The sequence below is a fragment of the Vidua chalybeata genome, chromosome 3 (genome assembly GCF_026979565.1).
Source record: "Vidua chalybeata isolate OUT-0048 chromosome 3, bVidCha1 merged haplotype, whole genome shotgun sequence".
Lineage (NCBI taxonomy): Eukaryota > Metazoa > Chordata > Aves > Passeriformes > Viduidae > Vidua > Vidua chalybeata.
In genome coordinates this window covers 20,597,523-20,615,835 of record NC_071532.1, presented here as the reverse complement: position 1 = coordinate 20,615,835, position 18,313 = coordinate 20,597,523, and the positions used below count along the sequence as shown (strand labels likewise).

Below are 18,313 nucleotides of genomic sequence, written 5' to 3'. Positions count from 1 at the left end.
ACCGGGGAAATGCTGCACCTCCCCAGCTTCTGACTCTCCCCCACAACATGAGTGGGGAAATCAGAAGGAATGAAATAGTCCTGGCATTCGTTTGGTACCAGCAGCTGAACTGCTTTGAAAATCTAGACTAAAACTCCCGAAACAAAGCCGTAACCACCAAGGCCTGGATCTTCAGCCACATGGCTTTCTGCTGAGCTCACTGGCATCCTTGAGAGGTTTCCCACTGATTTCAATGAGTTCTGTGGAAGAGGTTTTAGCTAAAGCAAAGTATAAAGAGGTTGGGGTGAGGTCTTAACCTGATACCACCCAACCGTAGATATTTAAAATCCCATCCACTGCTGTAGTCAGCGAGGGTAATGTGCCGCTCCAGAGAGCAGGTGAAATATCCTTCCATTAGCAGTAGGCTGGCATGAAAACTGAGGTTTAGGTTTTCCACTTAAGTGCCTTACATTAGGCAGTCCTCCTATGTGGTCTCACACAGTTAATTTTCTGTGCCACTCTTGGCATCTCAGAGGTAAGGACAGTTACATTTCCATGTTTGTACCTTTTGGCAGCTCTGAGATAAGGACATTTTAATCTTCTTATGTTTGCAAAGGAGAGAAGTGATTATACTTCAGCAAAGCAACACCCCTGTCAAAGGAATGCACACAGATGGACTTCTGTCACTTCACCCTCTCTTCTCTTCCAGTACCACCACATTACCACTACCAACTGACTTGAGCGTCCTAACCATTGTTCATTCATATTTATTTCAGCTCCAAGTAGTGTTTAGTCTAGAGGCTAAGAGCTCTCTGCAAGATGGGCTTCAAGTAGATACACAAAGAAAGGCAGCTGAGCAGTGGGCCTGTTTCCCTTCTAGCAGCTTTTGTTATGATTTTAGATGTGAAATCCACTGACAGGGTGGAGACTGAACTGACATGCTGAACTGCCTTGTTCACTGATTTGAAAATCTTCTCTCTTAAAATGAGTCAGACCAAACCCTTATGACATTATCCCATGATCCAAAGAGTGACTTCACATTTGGTCACAAGAAGAGCAGCATTTTTTTTTTAGCTACATGGAACTGGGAATGTTTCAGGCAATGATTCTATACAACGAATGATACACAGTCAGCACTGAAGGAACTTTCTATCTCCCTGTGAATTACCAGATCAAGCAGCCTTTTCTAATCCTTGTTCTAGCCTTTAAAGTCAGGACACTTAATTATTTTTTTTTAATTCTCTGCCAAAATCTATTTTGAAGCTGTTATTGCAGTAGTTGCCAGATACAAGAAGGCAAATGCCTGCCCCCATTTGTCTAAAAGAATAAGTGTGTGGGATCACACAGGAATAGACTGAATCTCCCAGATGAGACTCCTGAAGCACTGTGCAATCATTAGTGAGTTAAACTTCACAAATCCTGCTTGAGTTAGTGCTAAGTACCTCTCACTGGTGGAGGGCAGACAAAGACAGGTGTGGCAAAGGGCAAAAGGCATCTGCAAAGAGGATTTTTCTCCTTGAAGAACAAAGGGAGCGAAGGTGTATCTTGTAGATAGTGCTTTACTGAGGTTGATGTTGTCAGTAGGAATCTTTCCATTGATCTCCTCAGTCATTGCAAACATCATAATTAGAGCCTGCTGAATAACGTTGACAAATGGTGTAGCTGTCTGTTCAGCAGCTTACTTTCTTTGAGGTCTCTTCCAACCTAAATCATGCCATGAGTCTACACACAATTCTGCTGTCAGTTTTGAGTAACTTGCTCATTGGTTTAGAGATTGCAAAGTAGGAAGAGGCCAGTGGTATCATTAGTCTGAACTCCTGCATACCATAAACTGCAGTATCATACTGAATTGCTTTTTCTTGGAAATACAGAGTAACTTTCAGGGGAATTGTTTGGGTTTTTTTAGGGTTGTTTTTTTTTTTTTTTTTTTTTTTTTTTTAATATTGCTAATGAATGGAGAGATCTACCAGAAGCTTTATGCAAACTGATTAATTACTCTCACTTCTAAAATATCAGGGTTTTTTTCTAGCCAGAATTCATTCAGTTTCAGTTATCAAACCTCTGGTTTTATGTTAGCATTGAGAGATTGTGATCAAATCAACCCTTCACATGATCTCTGCTTGAGCAGACTGAGCTCCTGGAGTCTTTAATGCTAAGGCATGCTTTCTAGTTTCTTAATCAGCCCAGTATCACTTCTCTGTACTTTTTCCAATGTGTTATCATCCTTCTGGAATTATTCACAAATAACTTTTTCATTAGTCAAGCTGCTCTTCAGATGGTTGAATAATGATAATAATGCCTGATGAATTTAAAGTAACCTTCCTATTGGTTGATGGTATTATTTGTGAGTTGTTAATGTGGACAGCTGCAGAGGTCTCTTTTTCTACAGCTCCACTGGCCATGGAAGGCATTTTCATGCTTTGTTAGTCCTTCTTCTGGACAAGCCTCTGTGCCGTCTGCCATTAATCCCAACTGTGCCACAGGGAGACACCAGCATACTAAAATCTAAATGCTTGTGAAAATGTTCCCATGTCTCAGGATGGAAAGGGACATAAAAAGCAGCTCCTCTTGGGTTAGGTCAACTCTTTTACTTGTTTCCAGCAGATTGCCAGAGTCATTTCATATGCAAGAAATTCTGAAAGGCGTTATTATACATCAGCTGTACTCCTGAACTGTGGACCTCCTGAAAGGAGGGGATGTGTATCATCCCAAGAAGTTCAAACGTCTGTTTCAAGTGATGCTAGTTATTGTATTTAGCGCTTTCTAACCTCTCACTCCCAGTGATTTGTCTTAATTACCAGGCTCTGTGGTTAGTGATTGACATGCTGGGTTATTTGTGAGCAAGCAGAAGGCTGGTGTGACTTCTGGGCACAGCTCAACACTGTAGAAGGATGTCCTTTCTTCAGAGTGTCCTCAGCAATTCTCATCCACATTTGAAAAAGGTAGATGCCCACAAGAAAACTGTATCTATGTAACAAACACACACATTTTAGCTCAGCAGAGTATCAAGTCACTCTTGATTTCAAATTAACCTGGTTGTCTTCTCCTTGGCTTGCCATCATTTGCTGCAATGATGCGGACTGTGGAATCTCCCCTTTAACTTTTCATGAGAAAACCACTTGTTCAATTTCATGTTCTAGGCTTCAGCTAAACTCTCCTTTCTTGCCAGCTCATACTTCCACTGAACACACAGCTGGTAAAGAAATAGCCCCTTCCCTATCCTGCAGCCTGCTTCAAACAGATAGGCAATTGTGGTTGTGTTTGCTCTCGGTATCCCTGAAGCCATTGAGTACTGCAGCCTCAACTCTCTTCCCTGCTACATGATACTCAAATACCACTAATCTTGTTCCCTCCAAATGAAAATCAGCTGATGGGAAAGCTCACATCCTTGTGTCTCTCTTCCTGAAGTTTTGGACTTTTGCAAGCAGCTCTCACTGCCATCAGTATTGCAAGAAAAAAACCTCTGCTACTTTCAGCTAGAAGATCAGAAAGCCACAGCCACTGTCAGGCTTTGATCTTTAGCCAACACCAACCTCCATTGCTCCCCAGATCTTTTAGTTTTGCTTTGATAGATATAAGTGCTCTTCTGTGTTCTTTCCTTCTCTCTGTTCCCTGTTTGTACCCTCCTCACACTCCCCAGACCTTGGCTGGAACCTTTTCATCCCTGTAGGAAAAGGTGTGTATGAACTTCTGCTTCATAGGTCGCCAAGAGAAGGCTGGACCAAGGGAGCCTAGGTGATTTGTCCCCAGATATTAAGACAATAGGCTTTCCTGTCAATGTTTTCCACTATAGGAGGTGATGCACACTGTCCTGGTGACTGAAAATGCCCAACAGGGAAAGGGAAGGGCCATAACAGATATCTACAGCCAATGCAGAAGCAATTTGATATCCAAGTGTATCCACAAATGAAGCTTGGAACACGGGAATGGCAAACAGCAAACCATTTCCAGATGATCAAAGTCCAATTCAACATGCCACCTACTGGACCTGAGCTTGGAGCCTTGGGAGAGAAGAGGCAGATGACACTGAAGAAACAGGGAAGATGAGCTTCCACACTCCACAAGGATTTCTTGTAAAAGATCGTCCTTCCCTCACCCCTTCTGGTGTCTGGACTTTATGATCAGTGTCCTCAACTCTGCTCTGCCAAAAGCTGAAGAGACAAAGGCAGAGGGCCTGCAGAGTTTCCTGTGAAGCTCTGTGAGAACAGTCTTTATTGTTTTGCTTTATAGAAGGAAAATGCATCAAAGCAGCAAAAGTACAGGCTTTTAAATGTGGAAATCTTGAGTCTGTCCTTCTCTACCAGAGCCTCCTTCATGTGATGCTGAGCAAACAGGGGACATGCTTAGATGTACCCCCTAGTATGGGATGCTCCACCTTCAAATGTAGTGGCCTGTGGTTAAGAGGTGCTGAGCAGCCTTCAGAGTTTTAAAATATTGGACAGTCAGCACTTCTGTAGTTCTTCATGTGTCAGTTTCTTGACCTCTGGGGAAATCTTGAGAGTGATGACAGAGAGGATGGTGAGCCATTTGCCCTGGGTAGGGGAGGTGGAAAAGTCCATGACTCATGACCTTACTGTACATCTCAAGGTAGTGCAAGTCACTGCTAGTAAGCTGCAAGTGAGCTGTAAGCCCCAAGGAACTTTATGTCCTCCAGATCTGATGGAATTGAAGAAGGTAGAATTGAGGGGGACATCTGACGTACTGCCATAAATCTCTCTGTGTCTCAAGCTTTTTCAGTCTGCTCACTTGAAAAATAGGCAAATGAAACAAAAGAAAAAGAGAAACTGACCTAATACCACATCAGGTACATGTTCTTTCATACTTTTTAAGTGCCACTGAGGGCGAAGTTTTATCATTGCAAAAACAGCTGCTATTTGTCTAATCCTTCCCTAACATTTATGGTAGATAACATTTACATTCCAGTTCTTCCCTAAAGCTTTGCCACAGGGATTTAGGCAGGAGTTCAAGTACCTGGCAGCTGGAACTATGCCTCTACTAAGCCACCTAAAGACTGACATTCCAGGCCTCCCCTCATGGAGAAGAGCCTTGCTCCCCTAACTGAGCTTCAGCATCCTGACTACAAAGCCTGTCAGATTTCATTGTTAACGAGTGAAGAAATAAATTGGCTCTAATTATTCTAGGAAGAGCTTAGATAGAATTTTGCAGGAAAGAAGCTTTGTTTAGAGATTATAAGAGGAGACTCTGAGCCAGGATTCCCAGGTTTTGTTTCTGGTTCTGCCCCTCATTCACTGAGTAGCCCTGAATGAATATCTTGTTTTAATGAATATCTTGTTTTTCCCCCATCTGTAAAAAGGGGTGGTGATATCAAACTTCCTGGCATAAGTGTTTCTAGGCTTAATTAATTAACAGCAGTGAAGCAATCTGAGTTTTCCGTTGGAAGATGCCATAGTAATAATCTAAGAAATATTTCTAGGTGCTTTGGTATTTGGCATTCTCATTCTTTTTCAGATATAGAAGACAGCCGTCAAAGAGAAAACAGAGTTTTCAATCTCCTAAGTGGTTATTGGGCATTAAGAAAAACTGGTGTTTAACTGGGTCATAAATTCACTGAAATTGCATTTCTTCTCAGGCTGTGAAGAACAGACAGACTTTTGCTCAACTACTTGTTGGTCTAAAATTTTCAGTCAATTGTTTTATGCAAACAAAGCTTTTTGCAAATTCTATTACTTTTGTTTGAGTAGTTTGCAAATTAACTGTGGCTTTTGTTTGAGTAGTTTCTGCTTGCAGACTGACTGGCCAATCAGCTCACATGGTATTGTCTCTGCTCCTTAAGTGGATAATGCTCAGGCTCCCAAATACCTTACAAAACCTTACAAATACTCAGGTTCCTCTGGTTGGATGGGACTTTGGGAGGTCTTCAAATTAACCTTTGGTTGAAAGAAGGAGAAGATCAAAAAAAGGATGAGGATAGGTTGCTCAGGGCTTTTGACAGTTGGGTACTGAAAGCCTTCAAGTATGGTAGCTGCACAACCTCTTTGGGCAGTATTTGGCTATTCTCATGGTGAAAATGCCTTTCCTTAAAGTCAGCCTAAACATCTTCCATTTTAGTTAGGGTCCATTGTCTCTCATCCTTCCCACCATGCCCTATGGTGAGAAGCCTGGCTTCATCTTCTTCATAATTCACTTGGAGAAGCTGTCAGGCTGCTGGTTGTCTCCTACGAAGCCATCTCTTCTGAGGCCAAACAAGCCCAGTTCCCTCAGCCTCTCCTCAAAGGGCTCTTGCCCTCAAACCTCTTGGTGGAGTCTGCTGAATTGGTTCCAGTGTGGCCATGTTTTTCTTACATTGGGGATCCTAATCTGGGTCTGGTACTCCAGTACCATCCGAGTACCTAGAGAAAGCTGGATAAACACATCTGTCACCCTCCTGGCTGGTCAGCCTTTGGCTTCTTTTGCTGCGAAGGCACATGCCCAGCCTGTTCTCTGCCTGGATACCAGATCCTTTTCTGGAGAGCTGCTCCTCTCCCCATCAGTCTTAGCTTGTACTGCTGCAGGGGCTCTTCCTTCCCAGTGCAGGATTTTGCATTTATCCTTTTTTAATTTCATAAGGTCCCTCTCAGCCCATTCCTGCAGCCTGTCCAGGGCCCTCTGAATGGCAGCTCTGCACTCAAGCATATCAACTGCCCTCTAATACTTTGATGTTGTCTCCAAGCTTGATAAGCAAGCACTCCATGGTCTCATCTAGAAAACTGCTAAAGATGATTAAACAGGACAGGCCCCACGAGAGACCTACAGTACCCAGACTGTTACCAGCCTCCAAGTAGGGCAGGACATCTATTTGCTCCTCTCCAAGTCTGACTATCTAAACCAGTTTTTTACTGTCTGTTAGTCCACCCACCGAGACCATAACATCCAGACTTGAATACAAGAATGTTGTGGTAGACAGCTTAAAGCCTTGCTAAATTCATGGTAAGATGCCTGCCAAGAAATCACGTATGAATAAGAGCTGCATATATTATATTTACCTGAATGTGTGTGCATGTGCAGTCCCTTTTTGAAAAGAGGCTTGTGAACTACTGTGTAGTCATAGTTTAAAAGTTAGTCAGCATGGTAGTGAATTGAATTTGTGTCTTAAAATTCAACTTCTTAAATACGTGCTTTGTTGTTTTCCACTTTATGGTTTTCTGTTTTACCTTTCACTGGGAATTTTTAATGTAACCATCCTTGTCCTTATATCCAACTACAGCTATGAGTCAAATGGGTCTCTGCACTTGAATGATGAGCTACTTCTAACTGTAAGTCATTCTCTAAAGTTTTTCTTTCCCGTAACTCCAAAAGGAGTTCCAATCTTTTTAACCTCTGCATTCCCCAGTAATGTCAAACACATGGTCTACAGAAGATATGGACCACCGATAAGACCATGGGAAGCTCATGGACTGAGAGAATGGATGCGAGTGAGACACTCTGTGATTCACTCCCTGTACTCCATGTACTCCAAGCCTTTGTAGGCTTGTCAACCTAAGCAGCATGGATCTCGGGCACTGTCCACTTTGTGTATACCTAGGCTTTAAACCAAAGCCTCAGCTTCAATCATCACATTCTTGCTACTGATGTTCAGCTCTGTCCTGTGTCCATCATCTCATCTCGTGTTGTTTGGAGTTGTAGCACAGGGAGTTTTCCTCACAGCTGAGAAATGGAAGCTGTGTGTGCTCATCAGAATCTCTTCTTGCTAGAAATATGCTTTTCTTAGTGAAGTTAAGAATATGCTCCGAGAGCTTCTGGGTGCAAAGTGAGGCCATGCATGGAGGGAGATGTGGCCACTTTTTAACTGCATTGCGGAGTTCAGTGCCTGTGAAAACGCTGAGCTGTTGAAGGAGGATGTTGCCTAAATGAGCTGCTCAGATGCAAAATTGGAGCCATCCTCTGCAGTCCCTCAGTGGGTGCTGCTGAACTTGAGTGCAGCCACATTCAAGACTCTAGTTCATAATGGACAGTGCAATGTTACTTATGCCATGTACTTATGCCACGTACTGACCTATCCCTAGCTGGAGAGGAGACTTTCTGAACCTCTGGTTCCTCTGTTGGAGACCTCCCATCCAGGTACTGAGTGGCTAAAAAAGTTATACACAAAGGCTGGTGGAAGAGCAGCCAGGACTGGTGCCGAAAGGCAGGCCTCACCTCTCTGTACAGTAGACAAATTTCCAAAATCCCATGTTTGGGCAATACTTCTAGCTTCCCCTCCTTGGACAATGCTAGGTATGTAATGGTACTTTAGCCCAGAAAATTGTTTTTCAGACTGGCCTGTCAGCTCATGCCATGTTGGGCAGTATGGTGGAGATGCACAGGTCCACGAGTCAGGCAGCACTAGAGCAATGAAATAATGCAGGGGAAAACTAGCATATGTGAAAAATGCAGAGGCTGCTGTTTGTGTCTGACACAGCCAGTGCAGCTTGGGTGAGCGTATGGCTGGATGTTTTTTCTGGCTGATCTCCCACCCAAAGTGCACTGATGACCTTTGTTTGGGAGCTACCTCCTTCCAACAATACTCATGTGAATCTTGTGGTAATCCTTATTTCCATTTGCCAAGAGATGCAATAACTAGCCAACTAGCCTAACTGTGGTAAAGCCCAGTCCAGTGACTCCTAGTCCCCTGAATTTTTGGTGCAATTCCTTTATCAGCTCTATAACACAGCATTGGTAACAATCAGGCAATTGCCAGAGTGGTGTAATGACTCCTCTAAAGCCCTGGATGGAATGGCTGAATTTACTGCTAGACTTTTGCACCTTGTTTTCTGTCACACAGAAAATCCATTCTCTTGTGATGATCTTAACCATGAATGTAGGTACCACAGCCTGTTTTTTTATGCCAGGGTTATTTACGAAAATTGAGTACTGTTGGAGTAGGAAGGGAGGCAATCTCTTTGTGCAGCCTTCCTACCCATGCAACAATGTACTTGTGTGATGTAATCACTGTCTTGAACCAGCTAAACCCTTCCCTTCTAGGATGGCATCTGCACCTCTAGGTCAGAGACATTGCTTTGCCAAAAGCTGAGGACATTTCCCTGTGTGTGGGGAAATGTGTCTCCTCTTTACAAGGTGGGGCATGCAAACGCTGCCCTTGTGACTGCTGTGAAGTACCTTTTGGACCTGGAGTAGTGACAGCCTGGAGCTCCTGAGAAGCCACAGAGGCTTTGACATACTGTAGACACCAGCAGGCTTAGCCCAAGATGTGTCCCACACCAGGAGTGAGAAGAGCCCCTTTTGTCCTGGTTGTCAGCAGAGTGACTGCAACACAGCGCCCAGCCAGTGTTGGCAGGGACACACTGCCCACCCAGGACCCATGAATTCTGATCACTTCAATGAAAATAATTTGGTGCAATCAGCGGAGAAGGGAGGTTTGCAGCTACCACACTCACCTGCACAGACACACGTGCTCCTGCAACCATCTTCTTTGTGCCATGGTTTCAGTGAGCAAGCAGACAAGCCTGCTTGTAAGACACAGTGGCATGTCAGCCAGTGGGAATGGCTACAAATGTGGCTTTCTCCGGCTCTACTCAGCAAGACCTCCTCCTGCGGCTTGGAACAATATGTGCTTGCCACAACATGACATCTAGTTAAGAAAACAAAGCCAAGCACAATCCACCCAAACTTCAAAACTTCCCCCTTTCCTTCAGCAACAGATTTTTCTTGTCAGGTTCAAATTATTTGCCAATAAGTGCTGGAAAAAGCCGTTGCTCTGGTTTGGCCCGTATTTATTTGCTGCACCAAACAAACAGAAGGTGTTTCTGTGAAATTAACATAAGAGGGTGCAAGAAAATGACACTGGCCTGGCTTAACTTACTCACTAAGGCTAGCTTCTTCAAGTGTTGGGCCACTGTGATGGGTATTTTTTACTATTCCATTGCATTCTTCGTCCTGAGCTGATGTGTTCAGGCTGCATGCTATAATTTCTGGTTTTGGTGAATGGAGAGCTAAATCCCAAAACCCACAGGCAGCATCACCCAGCCTTGGTGGGCAGCTGGCTGGGTCGCCTCTCCGCATCCCAGCCCACAGGTGAGGTACTCTGGGAGAGCAGAGAGACAGACACTTGGTGCTTGTGCTTGCTCTTACTGTTGTTTCTGAGGAAGTCTGCTACACGTTTGCAATGGAGCCAGGTAGTGGATGGATGTTATACAGAACTTCAGTCTCCCAGTCTGTCAAGCTTGAAAGTTTTTCCAGCTTTCAATTTTGTCTAGAGTTTCCTTCTTAAGACTCCCCCCTTCTTCAAACAGAGCCTCAACTCTGGCTGGGTCCCAGAGATAGATACCAAATGGTGCTTTTTTCCCTTTCTTTTGCTCTTTCTTCCTTCTCATGAAGCTGGCAGACTCTCCAAACACACATCCAACCAACGCACAGTGCATTCGAAAACAGGCCATCTGGCTGAGCACTCCTTGAGAATGAGAAGACAAGAAAAACAACCCTCTTGGAGCTGGCAGCCGAAAGGCAGGCAGCCCGTACGTGGACTTGATCTCGTGGTGCAATCCAAGAGCTGTCCAATCCAAGGGCATTGCAAAAAAGCTCTTTCCTAATGAGCAGAATACGGCTGTCTCCAGAAGCGGCTCCAAGTCAACAATTTGAGTGGGATGCTGTAACTCTCCTTACTGCACATGTGCTCATTAATTAAAGCCACTTTGGAAGATGCCCCGGACACCCCCGCCAGGGCTGCCAGCCTACCCTCCCTGAAATCCTGCTTGCTGCTTTGCAGCCCCCTGCTGGGCCCAGAACTGCAGAGCCCCAGGAGAGGATGGGGCCATCAGCATCCAGCTCTTAACCGCAAAGGGGACCTGTTGCGTCACCGGTGAGCAGCTGCGGGGGAGCACAGCCCTGGGAGGAAGTTGCACTCCATTTGCTTTGCCATCATTTTTCTCCCCTGAGTTTGGTAATAGCCAGAGTGCTCCAGGCACAAAACCACTCTGTGCAGGTCAGCAAGTGTCAGGGATTGAAGTAAGCTGAGCAACCAGTATTGCAATACTTCCCTATTTTTTTCTGGTGGCCAAGGACTGGATTCACGAAATCAGAGTGGCTGAGATGAACGCAGAGCCATTAGTAGCCAAATCCATCAACAGCAGAACAGGGAGCACTCAATGAAACCAGTAGATGAGTTTAAAACAATTCAAAGAAATTATATCACATTAACAGTAGAGAACTTCTGGAAGTTGCTGACCCAGAAGGCTGGAGAGCATCAGTGGGCTCAAAATGGGATTAGACAAATTTGCAGGCAACAGGTCCATAAAATGACACTAAAAGGAACAGGCAAAATGTGTAATGGAACATCCCAATCCAACAAAGGTGAGTGCTGAGAAAACAGATGGCAGAGGGAAATGTCCGGGGGTGTGTGCTCCCTGGACCCTGCCCTAGTTGAGAGCAGAGTGCTGGGTGGGGAGGACCATTTCTCTGCCCCAAAAGGCTATTCTTCAGTTTTTATTGTAGGATTCAGTCACTGTACCAGCCCGATCTGAAGGTCATATGAACAGATTGTTGCCTCTTTAAATTACCAGAAGGAAGCTAGAATCCAATTTTTCTCTGAAAGCAGAATTTGTGGAACATGTTTCTGTGAATGCTAACAGTCATGAGCCCTGGCTTAGTCTGTTTGCTCTCCCAGTCATTACATTTCACACAGTGACAGGGTGATTCATTTGACTCTTTATCTTCTTACTTGGGATCTCCTTGTTTCTTCATCTGCCCCTGTAGTACTGATGGGAGCAAGGACAGCTCATAGCTGCATCTCAGCTATGTGTGTACGGCCTTCCAATGGCTAGTTACAGCTCTGCAGCTCCAGATGGCACTTCCTCAGGATTCTGCCATGGCTTCTTGCATGCAGTTATATTTCTAAGGCCAGGGGTTAAAACTCTTAATTTTTTGACTGTATTAATTCAAGAGTAAGGTTCTTTAAGTGAAAAGTTACCTACTTATCTTGAAAAATTATGACAAAGCATGTGCAGCACCAATGCAGGTCCTCTGTATTTCTTGCCACTAAGTTATCAGAGACATTCAGTACCAGTTCCTTTTATCAACATGCAATTTAGTTGTCCCCAACCAGCAAAAGTGAGGTCTAAAACAGATTTTGCATCATTATCTTTCTAAACCCACCACTTTATGAACCTTAACCATTACAATGACATGTTCCTAAACTGAAAAGAATAAAAACCAGGGATTTGATGAAGTCAAATATGACCCTTTTTTGGTGCTGACTGAATTCAAACACAGGTGGTTAGTTCAGAAAAAAACTGGGAGTGACAGGAGACAGGGAGCTGTATTAAATCAGAATGAAGTGCAGCAGTGCAATTGCTAAATCATACCAGAGAGAATGTAAATAGTAACTGAAAAGCTTCAGCATGGAAAATAATGCGGTAAGGGGCATGCCAAATTAAAAGGGTTGTCTGTGTGATTGAATCTACTCATTTCTTGTCATGATTTCCCACAACTGATAAAGACCTGTCTTCAAACAGTTGAGCTTTTTTATTCCTATTGCTTTTCTTTGGAGGTTTTCCTGAACTTCACTCCGCTGTTGTTTTGAAAGTTTCTGCAAGTCTGCAGCCTCAATTTATTTATGACCAGTATGTGCCCATTTTAAGATCTTTCCTTTTATAAACTCTAACCTTCTATTAGCCACATTTAGTGAAGGTTTTAGGGCATAATTCATCTCCTACAAATATGTGTGTTCTGTTATGCTACATAGTCCCTTTTTTATTTTTAACTTACAGGAAAGCAGAATAATATGCAAAACCAAGATGAAACATGTTTCAGGTCTACATTACAATTCAAACAGAAAAGTAAGTCAGCTGAAGACATCAGAACAGAACGCTTTGTAAGTGTTCTGTGCTATCAGTTACTCGAGGGATAGTTACAGGTAACACGCCTTTCAGTGCATATTGCTTCCTTCGCAGCCTTTGACGTGACCTTGTGAAAGGTAGGTTCCCTTCAGGAATGTGCTCTGAGGTCTAAGGCAAGTCAGCTGTAGCTCTGGGAGCATGGTATTTCCAGAGACCAGGTTCCATACTTGCTTGAGACATTTGTGTGAACAGCACTCTTTAAAAATAAAGAACATCAGGGTATAGTCTCATGATACTGAGAATACATATTCTCAGTATCAATTGTGCTGTGGGAGTGTCATTTGTGCCTTATATTCCAATAAAATGAATTAAATTTTCTTCAGGTCCTTTCCAAAATTAGATGTAGAGAGTGTCCAAACCATCACCAGTGAAAATTATGCCACTTGGAACACTTCTAGTGAAAATTTGGTTTTAAGAGAACAGATATTTTCATAAAAAAGTGTTCACTGACCTCCAAATATGCTCCCTTGCATAAACCCAAAAGCCTTAAAAGCAAAAGAGATTTGATTGTTGGCAGTTTGGGGATTATTCCTCTCCCTTTCCCCCAGCGTTTTCCAATGGAAAATATTCAGGGTTTGGGTTTTCAGTCCTTTCCTGAAATGTCAACATTTTCCAAAGGGTGAAGGAGGGGAAAAGAGAAGAAAAGAAAAACATGTTCTGACCAGCTCCAATCAGAGCCAAATGGCTCAGTCCTGGATTTGGTCAGGGAAGTATGCTGGAGGGGAGAAAACAGGAGTGTCTTGGTTCCACACACAGCCTGGCTGGGCTGAGGGCTGCGTATCAGATCCATTCGTGTGAGTCACTATGGTCTCCGTTTCCCCAGGACAGTGTGTGGGATAGCTTTTAAGCTATCCAGGTCAATATGTCACTTGCAAGCAGTGCCCTGTTGTTTGCCACGGCCACTTGGGCTCTCCGTGCGCATGTGGGATGCACACAGGTACACTCTGCTCAAGTCCTCCAATATTCCCATGACGTCTTTAACTCCCAGAGACAACAATAACACCTGGCACCTCTCCAGACCTGAGAATTCAGCTCTCCTCCATTCATGAAAGAGGAGAGAGGAGAAAAATGGCATGTGCCTGTAACCATACATGATCGTCTGTGTCCTCTGCCCGGTGACACTGTCTTGTGCTGTGCAGTGGCTGGAATTTAGCCTTTGAAAGCCCAGGCCATCTATGGACCAACTGGCTCTAGGCAGGGAGAAATGCTGAAAGAGCCAACATAAAAGCTGCTGACCTACTCATGCACATACATGTGCTATCATGCTTCTGGGGGAAAAGGAGTGGCTTCACTTCCACAAGGCATTGCTGGTCCCCACCTGCATGCTCAGCCTCCACAAAACTGTTCCTGAGATTGGGCACCTCCAAATCTGGGAAGGACCAGGGCCATCTCTGCAGCTGCCTCTCCAAGGTATCTCCCACAGCTGCAGCTGGGGGAAGTGGTAGATGGATGCATACCCTGGCTAGGTCTTTGTCCCCCTCTAGTGACTCAACCGCAATTCCGAGTCCTACTCCCTCGGAGCAAGATGGTAATTTAGGCCAGGATGTTTCCTTTCTGAAGGCCACTAGGACATTACTGGCAGGTCATATATTTATACACACTCAGACGTTTTCCATTGAAAGTGTAAACAGTAATTTAGGAGCCTGACTTTCTGTTCTAATAGGCCACGTGTGCCTGCTTTCCTCCCATGGAAGATGGCAGTCACAGGCTTCACACAACAGCCCATGCCTGATCGTCCCAGGAGGAGATCCAGCTAGGACCACTGTTACCAGTGCAAAAGCACATGCTCCCAGTCTCTTGTAACCAAACACTCGCTGAGTCACAGCCCAGTCACCCGTACGCTTAGCAAGTCGCGTCAGCCATCTGTCACCAGCACATCCTCCTCACCGTGCTGTGACTCCATGGGGAAAACAACAGGAGGCAGATTACGTTTGACTAAGAAGCCAGGCTCTCGTGCATTTTGGCTCTGAGTAACCCCTGGATTGCCTTTTAACCAGTGGTGAGGGCTTTGGCTCCTCTTAATTTGGCTCTTTGTCAGGGAAGAAAGTGACATTCAGGTTGAAACACTGGAAGCTTTGCCTGACTAATAGTGACTCCAAGCAAAGCTGACTCAGACGAGACATGGATGGCATTGTACAAAATGTCCCTCCTATGGACAGATCATCTACATGGGTCTCCACACTGGTGTTCTCCTCCAACCAGTGTTAAAAATAACAGCACTAAAATACAGGGTGCCCTGTTTCCCAAGGCCTTGTCCCACCCACTGTGTCAGCTAAAGGCTGCAAGAGCAGCCTTGCCATGTCCCTTCTCCTAATGAGCACCTGTGTTTCCCTGCATTCAGCCACGTGCTAGAGGTGCAGCTCTGCAGGGCACAGCCCAAAAAGGCAGGATCGTTTCCTGTTGTGTGCCTGCGTTACCCACCAGACGAGGCACTGCCCAGGTGTGGGAGCCACACTGGGGGAATGTAGGCAGCTCAGAGTAGGGATTCACAGGGGATTTCACAAAGCCAGGTCCCTGCACTGCTTACCACAAGCTCCCCAGGCAAGGCTCCCCAGCCTCCTCTTTCGTGCCTCAAAGTCTCATGCCCATCAGCTCCATGAGGGACAAATCACCCACACTAGCAATCTGACCATCCTACTTTTTCCTGAGGCAATGAAAGAGTATAGAGTAGATGTGGCCTTTTTGTTGTGTAGGAAAAAAAAGTGAACTCAATGCCAGGCACAGATCCCAGGCTGTAGAGTTCAAATCACGCTCAGAGCACATAATTCCCGTTTGTGTTTGTGTGCACGCAGGGCAAGGGTGGGAGCTGGCAGGGATGTGTGTGTGTGAATATAAGAATGTAATTGTCATAATTTAATCCAAAACTACTTCTTGGAAGGAAAAAAAAAAAATCAGGCTGACACAAAACAGCATGTTCAGTTATAAACACCACATGAAAGAGCCGTATTATGCTCTGCTTGGTAACTGACATAGAGCGCTAACATTCTCAGCTGCCCACTACTGGGCAGAGGCCTTTCCAACTCTCCCCCTTACCCCCAAAACAACCCCCTCCAGCCAAACTGCAGAGCAGATACCAATTTCTGAGGCCACAGAGAAATTCCACATAGAAAGTTCATTATGGGCAGAGCAGGCTGGCTGGCAGGCAGAGTGGTGTGGAGCACAGAGATGGCCATCTGGGACTTGGGGTACTCCCAGCTGTGCACACACATCTGCAAGGCCACGGAGAAGCTGGCACACGTTGTGGGAGCTTCAGAGGGGCTTTTCCCCCCAGATTTCCCATAACAGGACCGTGTATTCCTGGAGCAACATGCCTTGCTGGCATCAAGGCTGCTCCTCCCCAACCGGCTCAGGGGTCTGCAGGCTCGAAGCAGCAGCAGCCATCAGCAATGGTCTCAGGGCTCCCTGTGCCCTTCCCTTCTCCTCCCAGGCCTTCAGCTGGAGTGACTCATTCCATGTAAAGAAAGCACAGTCATTCTGGCTTAGATCCTCAGGGGTGCTTACCTACTTAACTCTGGATGGCACTGCACCCCTCAAAAAGCAACCAGGAGCACTGGAGATCTGATAATTCTCACTACTCTGTAATTCACTATTCTGTAATTCACCAGGCAGAATCGCCCTTCCTGCTTGTGGGGCCAGGAGATAATGTGAAAATGCCCTGCATGTCCCCTGCGGTGGGGGTGGTTGGGGTCTCCTCCTAACTAGAGGCTCCACAAATCATTGACTGGAGAGCTGTTGCAACAGGATATCACAAAATAAATGCCTTCTGCTTAAAGAATATGTTTTTTAGCTTGATGCTAACCTTTCTTTTTCATGGGGCTGGGTGACATTATTAGCACCCTTGCTTACTGCTGAAGTGAAGCATCTTTGTTGCAGCGTGGGTGGGAGATGGGTTATCGTCAATATGGAGCAGATCTAGAGAATGACTTCTGTTATTTACTTCTTTTCTGTTTTTGTAGGACATGTGACACAGTTTAACAAAGATCTGCTTAGCTGAAAAATCCAATTAAAACCTGAATTGTCCTTCGGCTGTGCCTGGCACGCTGCCATTTCAGCAGTCCAGCGCCGTGGCAATAAAGTGGAAGAAGAATAAACGAAACGTGCTCCTTGTGCGGTGACACTTGGGGACAGCGTGGCGAGCGCTGCCTTTTGCCCCTGAGGATGGTCGGGCTTGGCACTGCCGGCCGCCTCCCGGGACAAAAGGGATCGGCCGAGCAGGAGCACCGCCCGAAAGGTGGAATTGAACCACTCTGTCGCTAGACAGCTACAGGTTTGAAGCCTGCACCCCAGACCACTGAGGGTCATCCGGGCAATTCCAAACCGCCGTGCGACACGCTATATGAAGGCCCTCATTTCTTTCACTTCAAGGTAATGGTGAAAATTGCTTTCCCACAAGCATGGTCCCTCCGCCTGTTCCCAATGCGAAGGCGGCCCGCTTGGAGCAGAGCGCGCCGCGGTGGCGGGAGGGGCGGCCGCGGCTGCCCCCGCCGCTATCCCAGAGGCCCCCGGGCGCTCATGCAAATAGGAGGGCGGTGATTGGCTGTCCCCGCGGGGGGCGGGGCGGGCCCGGCGCGGCGGGTGAGTCACGGCGCTTCCCAGAAGGAGCGGGGCCGCCCCGCGCCCTTCCCGGACCTCCGGGGACCCTTACAACATCGGCCGGGGCAGCTTGTGCAACAGCGGGGGCGGCCCGGGCCCCGAGGTGTGCTGCGAGGAGACCAGGGCACGGGCTCCGTCCTTTTTTTTTTTTTTTTTTTTTTTTTTTTTTTTTTTTTTTTCCAGTGGCTAATGCCAGATACTCTGGAGGATGTGAATCTCCCATGAGATACATCTCAGAACAATAATATCCTCTGGGAGGAAATTCCTCCCTGGCCCCCAGCTGAGGATCAACTTATGCCCCGAAGTATGAGGATTGAAAACACTTGTAATTTTATCCTAGCGAGTGTAACTATACAGGCTATTTTCATAAACCCTTGAAGAGTTACTCACTTATTTGCCTCGAGAGATTCCTCTGAAGCAGAGCCATTTCTGCAAATGCATGTGGTTTCCAATGATTTTTAATTAGATAATTCTTTTCGGTGTAAGCAACAAAAAACCCCGTAGGCCCAATTCCCCCTCGTGCTCGCCCTGGGGAAGCTTAGACTCAAAAGTGGGACAGCAGCATCACAGTAAAAGTGGTACAAAACAGAACCAGAGCCATAGCCTGAAGCTGGGAGCAGTTTTGTCAATGTCAGCAAAAGAAAGCAGAAAGTATATGGTGGGGCAGAACCATTCCCACTCACATGCAGGAATGCTGCTGGGCACAGCTTTGCTTTCAGTGCATGGCTCCAAGTCATGGCTTACCCTCTTGGAGCTGAACCAGCTCAGGTATGCCCTGGCCCGCTGACTCCCCAGACAGACATGAGCATATTTGAGGCCTTACTGTTTATACTGAGCAACTTCTTTAGCAACTTAGATGTGTTTTTCTAGGAGCACCCCAACTCAGAAGCAGGGCTCTTATCAGAAGGGGA

At 45.7% G+C, this 18,313-nt stretch overlaps 1 long non-coding RNA gene and 1 other non-coding gene across 2 annotated transcripts in view; one reads left to right on the top strand and one right to left on the bottom strand.

The window, feature by feature from the left end:
• The window catches only part of LOC128785566 (uncharacterized), a 31,226-nt gene that overhangs the window by 9,476 nt on the left and 3,437 nt on the right, over positions 1–18,313 (top strand). The window contains exons 3-4 of the long non-coding RNA XR_008429924.1: positions 12,681–12,749; positions 16,766–17,174. This is a non-coding gene — a long non-coding RNA (uncharacterized LOC128785566). The remainder of the gene's footprint in view (positions 1–12,680; positions 12,750–16,765; positions 17,175–18,313) is intronic.
• On the bottom strand, positions 17,031–17,117 carry TRNASTOP-UCA (transfer RNA opal suppressor (anticodon UCA)). Its single transcript has one exon. It is a non-coding gene; the product is annotated as a tRNA-Sec (tRNA).